At 60.2% G+C, this 8220-nt stretch overlaps 1 long non-coding RNA gene across 2 annotated transcripts; it reads right to left on the bottom strand.

Annotated features, from left to right (window-relative positions):
- Positions 1-6: 6 nt before the first annotated feature.
- Positions 7-8211, bottom strand: LOC145720022 (uncharacterized). 2 transcript variants are annotated; one of them, XR_014142746.1, is made up of 4 exons: positions 7003-8211; positions 2205-2327; positions 185-599; positions 7-147 (listed from the first exon to the last, which is right to left on the bottom strand). It is a non-coding gene; the product is annotated as an uncharacterized LOC145720022 (long non-coding RNA). The 2 variants fall into 2 exon arrangements; XR_014142745.1 differs by having other exon boundaries at positions 7-186; positions 222-599; positions 7003-8210.
- Between the last annotated feature and the right edge of the window lie 9 nt (positions 8212-8220).

The raw sequence follows: 8220 nt of genomic DNA on the forward strand, positions 1-8220 counted from the left end.
GTGCACGCACACACACCGCACCCACCACGCACCTACGTGTGTGCACACCGTGAGCACGCGCACCACACACCTAGCACGTGCACGCACACACACCACGCCCACCACACACCTACGTGTGCGCACACCGTGAACACGCACACCACACGCCTAGCACGTGCACGCACACACACTGCGCCCACCACACACCTAGCACGTGCACACACACCACGCTCACCACGCACCTACGTGTGCGCACACCGTGAACACGCGCACCACACACCTAGCACGTGCATGCACACACACTGCGCCCACCACACACATATGCACACACACACCACGCGCACCACACACCCAGCACGTGCACGCACACAGTCTGTCCTGGCACAAAGGGCAGCAGCGGCTCTGGGAACACAGCCTGCAGAGGCTGCCAGGGACAGGGCCCCCGTCAGGAGGCTCCCAGCATCTGGCCTGCCTACCTCCGTGCTGTGCTTGGGCCCCTCGGCTGCCGCCTCAGGGCTGGGGCTCTCAGGTACAGCCTGCTGCATCAGGAAACACTCTCGGCAGACGCGGCTCTGCCTGCCATTCTCAGCCTTGAACTCGGAGCACTTCCCACAAATGACCTGCAGAGCAGAGGGCACCTGTGACCCCGCCTCCTGGGGACAGAAGACCGTCCAGAAGAGGCTGGAGGGGCCACAAGGCCAGGAGGGACATAGCATATGGAGGGGAAGGGCTTCTCTGCAGGAGACTTGTCAGAGGACAGGGACCCAAGTGCTGGCCATCCAGGACTTGCCTCCTCTTCTGGAGGGTCCCGGGGTCTGTGTGCACAGAAAGAAGACTGGGAAGAGGCACCAGGCACATGGAATGACGCTCAACATCACTAATCATCAGGGAAATGCAAACCAAAGCCACAGTGAGGTATCAGATACCACCTCACACCTGTCAGGATGGCTAGTACCCAAAACACAGACAATAAGCGTTGGTGAGGATGTTGGTGAGGATGTGGAGGAACCAACCCCTTGTGCACTGTTTGTGTGAATGCAAGATGGTAGTGCTGCTGTGGAAAACATATCCACTCCCCACAAAACACTGAAAATAGAGTTACCCTATGATTTAGCAATTTCCATGATTTCTACTGATTTCTATTTCTATTTGTGGTTGGACTCCTGAGTGGATGGATGGATGGATGATGACCCACCCACTCACCCATCCATCCACACATCCACCTATCCATCCATCCTCCATTCACCCACCCACTATCCATCCATCCATCGATCCACCCACCCAGCATCCACCATCTGTCCATCCTCTATTCACCCATCCGTCATCCCATCCAGCCGCTCACCATGCATCCACCCACCCATCTGTCCACCCACCCATCTATCCTTTATCCATCCACCCTCTACACACCATCCATTCACCCATCCATCCATTCATCTATCCACTTACCTATCCACCCACCTATCTGTCCATTCATCTACCTATCCATCCATCCATCCATCCATCCATCCTCCCTCCCTCCATCCATCCTCCATCTATCCACTCTCACACACCCATCCATCACCCATCTATCCATTCATTTGAGGACTCATCCATTTATGTCTCCTTCCCCCAGTGTTTTAAGGTTTCATGCAAGGGCATGACAATGAACACCACACCCAGCACAGTCTGCTGATGCCTTTTGGAAAACCAGTTCTAAGGCAGTTCTGTGCTAAGACCCACCTGCTAACATAAATTCCATTTTAATAACCTAACCTAGAAACATTTGAATCAACAAGAGTCCTTTTACCAGGAATAACCTTCCCTTTCAATATCAAGCCCATCCTAAAGAGAAAGGGTTTGGGGGGGCTCTGTGAGGAGAAATGGAGATGGTGATCACTTGGGGTGCCAGCTGAAGGTGGCCCCACATCCCACAGGCCCAGTCAACCTTCAGCACCCTTGGAGCACCTGGATCAAAGTGGCAGGAGGGAGCTCCCCCCATGGCTGCACCCCGCACCTCCCCAACCCCTGCCTCCTCACAGGGCAGGAGGTCACTCTCACCCCCTTCCTCCCAGCCACCCAGTGCTGAGCTCTGTGGTTCCAAATCTGGCACTTTCTCAACCACAACAGTGTTGGTCAGACACCGGAGCTGACCAGAGAAAGGGGGTTAGCATCGACTTCAGACGGGATGGCGCCGGTCTGCTCGTGGTGGGGGGAAGCTGCGTGGAGCTGTGCCCACCCACACTCACCGCCCCACACAGCTTGCACCGATGCTTCCTCTTGGTGATGGAGTTGAAGGTCTCGCCACAGCTCCTGCAGCCCTGCTTCTCCTTGTCGCGCCTGGTCTTAGCGGACCCTCTCCTGGGCTCGAGCTACGGGAGACAAGTGTGCAGGGGCAGCTCAGTGAGCACGCGGACTGCGCATGCAGAGCAAAACGCAGAAGGGAACGAAGCTGGGGTGTCGTCACCTCAGCCCCTGCCCAGCCCTGCTCCCCAGGCTGCCCTGTGGTCACCGTCACACACGTCGAGGGCTTAAGTGGGTCTGGAACTCTGCCTGGACCCACCTGGCCTACAGGGAGGCCAGCGACAACCTGGTGGGTCTGAAGAGACGGGGCCCAGAGCCCGCGCTGGGGAATGGTCTGCCCAGCCTGGCGTGGCCTGCTCCGTGGCCCCGAGGCTCGGGGGCTGCCCTGGGCCCGCCTGACCGCTTGAGGGGCGGGTTGGGGCTGCGCTCCCCTCCACCTCCGCCAAGCTGTCTGGTCCTCCCACCCAGGAGCTGACAAGGGGAACAACAGGAAGTCAGGAAACTCAATGTGGCTTGTGTTCAGAGAGCTTAAACAAGCTTTAGGACAAGTCATGAGAACACTGCAAATGCCTTTCAACAAGCTGGGCCAGGTCCGCAGGAACCTCAGACCCCTTGCAGAGGGGGGGGCGGGCTGGGAGGGCAAGGGCAGGGCTCACTTTCCTCCATCTCCTTAGTCTTTACAAACAAGCGCTGATTTCCCTCTTTGTCAAACACGTATTAACTCTGATGCGTCCGAAACTAAGGGAGCGGCCCGGGCACGCCAGGCAGAGTCGAGGCCACAAAGGGGACGTGGTTTAAAGCTGGCCCTGGCGCGGCTCAGGGAGAAGGACCCAAGGGCAGAGCGGCTCAGGCAGAGAACAGAGCTTCTGCCACAAAGGGGATGGAGGAGCAGAGAGACGAGACGGGGAAGCACACCCAGACGCGCCTCCTTGCCGTTTGCGGCCAGGGTAACCTTCTGGCGGTTGTTCGACAAGAACATCTTGCAAAAGAGGAAGAAAGGCGGTAAACAAGTAGAAAGCAGACTGGACCCCTGCCCCCTCGCCGCCACCCAGCCGCACCGTGGAAGCTGGCCGGGGGGGAGGGGGGGCTGCGTGCTGTGCCCCCGGCCCCAGTGATACCACTTGTGTCCGGGACCCCAGCCCCACGGAGGCAAGGGCTTTCACATGAGCAGGGGCAGGCGGGAGCAGGTGCAGCATGAGGCTTCGGTGGGGGCTCAGCGGGGTCGCCGGCTGAGCCTCGGTTTCCCCATCTGGGGAGGAGTTGTACAAGGTGGGGGACAGCCCCCAGGCCCTGCCCTGCCCCTCATCAGCCATGAGACCACGGATGATGGTCTCCTCTCTGAGCCTCAGTGTCCCCACCTCTACGGTGGGGTTAGCTCATCACAGCACGTGGATCCTGACTTTGCCAAGCTCCCCTTACGTCCCCACTTCTCTCCACCTGCCTCGGGTCCCCTCTCCTGGAGACCATCTCAGGACTGCTCAGGGCCAGACATGGGAGGGGAGCTGCCTGGGGCCTGGGCACAGGCAGGGAAGGAGAGACGAGGGGAACTGGCCATCCTTGAGGCCTGCCATGGCCCAGCAGCCCCCACCCTACCCTCCACCATCCCTCAGGGTGGCCCCACTGTCCCTGTCTTCCAGGTGAGGACCCCAAGGGCCTGGGAGGTGGGAGTGGTCAGCAGCAGGGTGGCTGAGCCCAAGAGCAGAGCCCCGAATCACTGATGCCAGGCGGCCACGGGGGTGTCCCGGGGGGACAGGGGCAGGACAAGGGCCGGAGGAGAGGGCTGGCCCATGAGGGCCGGAGGAGGCGGCTGCATTGGGGCTGGGGTGTGAGGCCAGGTTCACCACCTGCAGGCCAGCAGGACAGAGGGCGGCGCAGGATGGGGACTGAGGGGCAGCAATCAAGCGGAGCCCTGCACCAGCTCCCTCGGTGCTGTGGACTGTAGCCCAGCGTGTCCACTCCGGATGCTGCTCCAGCCCGGGCCGAGCAGGCTCCCGACACGGGGGTCAGCAGCCCACCCGCACAGCTTAGGATGGGTCTTCTTGGCTCAGCACACTCCCCTTCTGGACAGGTTATCAGACGCACAGATGAGAAGGGGTGCTCAGGCTTTCTGTTTGGATGCTGGGACATCGAAAGGCCGGGTCAAGTCCTCAGACAGTTACAGAACCGCGGCATCCACGAGTCTCCACCCAAAACACCCAACGTGCTGGGGCGCGGGAGGTGGTCTCTGCCAAGGGCAGGGGTCTGATTCACGCGGGTGTTTTCAGTTCCACAGCACAGAAGCAGGAGAAGCGTTCAGGTAAGAATCAGGCCCCGAGGGTGGCTTGACAACCAGCCTCTGATGGCACCTCCCAGTGGGCCCTGGGTCCTGCAGGCTGTGGACAAAGGCCCTGTCCGGCCCTTCTGCTCCTTGTGGATAGCTCTGTCCAGAGCTCCAGAGGGTGGGCTTGGGGTGGAAGGGCAGCGCTAGCTTTGTGCACCCCCAGGTCGTGACCGGCTGGTGGGGTGGGGCCTGGCTCGGCATCTTACAGGTGTGCACACGTCCCCCCACAGGTCTGAGCCCCGGGAAGCCTCTCTGTGAAGAGTTACATGACCTCTGCAGAGCACACAAGGCTTGAGTCACCTTGCGAAACTTCCTGGCCTGGGCTGAGCTTCTCTTAGGAAAGGGGGGCTTGCGGAACCGTGTGTTTGAGGACACCAGGGCTCAGGGAAGGAGACCAGCAGTCACGTGGGAGTTTACCTTCCTCTCTAAGTGTGCTAAGAACAAGCTTAAATCTACAGCAAGGATCAGTCTTTCGGTGTCAGAATGAAAACTCATTTTTGAACACCTTCTACAAACGCACACTGAGCAGGTCTAGATCAGGCCCCGTATGGCCAGACCTTCGCCCACACTGAGCGGCCCCAGGTCCAACAACAGCTCTGCTCACAGCACACACCAGTGAGAAAAGCACGGGACCACCATCTGTTACTGTGTGTGTTGTGGGTTCTGGGCAGGTGCAAAGGCCCTGGGGCAGGGTGGAGCGAGAGGAGCGAGGGCCAGGAGGCTGAGGAAGCCACCCAGGGGGTTCACAGGCTGTGACAGGCCCAGCCTCCCCCACTGCCCATGCCACTTCCATGCAGCTTGCCTCAATGACACTAATTACTGGGGACCGCATTCCACTCCCCAGAGCCGTGAGGCAGCTGCTCCGCTTGAATAAGGGGCTTCCTCCTGTCCTTTGGCCCCTACACCCATCATGCCCCCCAAATGCTCCATCCTTCCCTGGAGCTCAAAGCTTCTCAAGATGCTCCCAGCGCCCAGTAGCCCGAGGACATGGGTTGGGGGCCCAGGTTCTGCTCTCATAAGGAGCGGGTGCTGCAGCGTCCGGGTGCACGTGTCCCGCCCCCCAGCACGGGCCAAGGTGGGAGACAAACGTATGCTTACTAAAAATTCAGCCCATGCCAGGAGCCCTGCCCCCTGTGGCCAAGGAGACAATGGCCGCCCCCAGAAAGCCCCTTCCAGGGCCCCCTTCCCAGTGCGGGGTTTGGAGCAGAGGCTGGACCTGCCCAGCAAGCCTCTCTCTAAGGCGGGGCTGCCCAGAACAACAACCAACCCACAAGGGCGGCATAACCTCACTGGGCGAACTCTGGGCCTCGGTGCTGAATTTGGGAGGCTCATTAGCAGCTCTAGGCTGTCCGAGGGGCAGTACCAGCTGGGGGACGGGGGCCTGGGAGGTGGGGAGAGGCTGGGAGGCCGGGGAGCACGGGGGCCTCAGGAGCGAACCCGTCTGGGGCTCAGGCTGGGGCTCAGGCGGACAGCCCCAGTGTGGGCCTCCAGCCCTTCCCCACCAGCCTGTCCAGGAGCGTCCCCTGGCAGCTTGCAGGGGCCACACCCGCCTGGAGTCTCAGGGCACGCCTCTCAGCAGGGCTCACGGCCGGTGGGCCAGCAGTCAATAACCATGCCCCCCTGTACTGGACGCTCACGATGGGCAGGCACACACACTCAGCCTCTGACCTAACCCCACACAGCTGGCAGAGAGGAGGGGCTCCAGCGTGTCCACGGCCTGCCCCTGGTGGGGGGACATGGCGCAGGCTGCCCAGCCCCCTCCCTGCCTGCACTGCCCCAGGTGGAGAGAAGGTGAGCAGACGTGCATGGGGGTCCTGGGCACCACCGCCCTCCTGGGCCTGCAGCGAGGACCTCCCTCCATCCTCCTGGGCCCCAGAGATGGGTCAGACACCGCCTCTGGGAAGCCTTCCCTGAGAGTACCCCTGCCTGTCCTCCCGACCCCCAGGGCCAAGGTGCTGACCTTTCCTCTTCAGACGGCCCAGCTGCCTAAGGATCAGGCACCACCTTGAGTCGTTTTAATCACGTACTTTGCACACGAGGTGAAGGGCACAGCTGCGTGACCTCCACCCAACTGACCTAACGGAGGCCTGGGTCCCAGCAGGCTCCCCCAGCCCCTCCCAACCTGGCCAGAGGCTATCACTGTGGGGACAGGTCATATGGGGGTGGCTCGTCCCTTGACCTCACCCCAGAGGGCTCCCCAGTCTGACCCTGCCCCTGAGGGCTCCCCGGTCTGACCGCCGTCCCAGAAGGCTCCCCGGTCTGACCCCGCCCCAGAGGGCTCCCCGGTCTGACCCCGCCCCGGAGGGCTCCCCGGTCTGACCGCCGCCCCAGAAGGCTCCCCGGTCTGACCCCGCCCCAGAGGGCTCCCTGGTCTGACCTCACCCTCTACCGCCTGCCCTTGCCAAAGCTGGGGGCTCACTCACCCCTGCAGTACCCCCTCCACCGCTGGCTACCACCGCAGGCTCCTCCAAGCTGGTGCCCACCACCTGGAGGGAACAGAGATGGCTGGCAGGAGTGGGGGTCCCTGGCCACGGGCTGATATCCAGTGCAGCACTGACCACGGACAGCATCCCCCAGCCCTTCCGTCCGATCACAGGGTCAGGAGAAAGGAAATCGGGCCCAGTGTTTGCTGTGACTCTGGGGAGGCGCTCCTCCCTGGCCCAGTGTGGGACGCCCCTGGAGGCCTGCAGCCCCCCCTCCCCGCACCATCACGCCACCCTCAGGAGGCGGCCCTGGGTTCTAGCTCCATCCTCAGGCCTTCTGGGGGTGGGGGCCTCCTGGCTCCTCGGGCACCACTTTAACCACAGGGATGGTTCTGAGTCCACGAGGCCTCTGTTCAAGGCAGCCTGGGAGGGATGCAAACTTTTCTTCTAAAATATATTCAGAAAGCGAGAAAAACAGAGTAGATTTGATGCAAACATTAGGTGGCCAATAAGGCCGTGGGGAGGGCCAGCCAGGCCTGGTGCAGGGGACATGGGGTTGCTAGGCTGGGCTAGGCTGGGCATCCTTGGTTTCAAGAGTGCCTGTGGTGGGGCACCTGGGTGGCTCAGTCGTTAAGCGTCTGCCTTCGGCTCAGGTCATGGTCCCGGGGTCCTGGGATCGAGCCCCGCATCGGGCTCCCTGCTCAGCAGGAAGCCTGCTTCTCCCTCCCCCTGCTTGTGTTCCCTCTCTCGCTGTCTCTCTCTCTCTCGCTGTCAAATAAATAAATAAAATCTTAAAAAAAAAAAAAAAAGAGTGCCTGTGATGGACCACTCTGGAAAACAGTATGGAGGTTCCTCAAAAAGTTGAAAATAGAGCTACCATATGATCCAGCAATTGCACTACTGGGTATTTACCCCAAAGATACAAAAGTAGGGATCCGAAAGGGTACGTGCACCCCGATGTTCATAGCAGCAATGTCCACAACAGCCAAACTGTGGAAAGAGCCAAGATGTCCATCGACAGATGACTGGGTAAAGAAGAGGTGGTATATATATACAATGGAATATTATGCAGCCATCAAAAGGAATGAGATCTTGCCATTTGCAACGATGTGGATGGAACTAGAGGATATTATGCTAATCGAAATAAGTCCGTCAGAAAAAGACATGTATCATATGATCTCACTGATATGAGGAATTCTTAATCTCAGGAAACAAACT

Source organism: Leptonychotes weddellii, unplaced genomic scaffold (assembly GCF_054177405.1).
Source record: "Leptonychotes weddellii isolate Sample4059 unplaced genomic scaffold, ASM5417740v2 HiC_scaffold_9236, whole genome shotgun sequence".
NCBI lineage: Eukaryota > Metazoa > Chordata > Mammalia > Carnivora > Phocidae > Leptonychotes > Leptonychotes weddellii.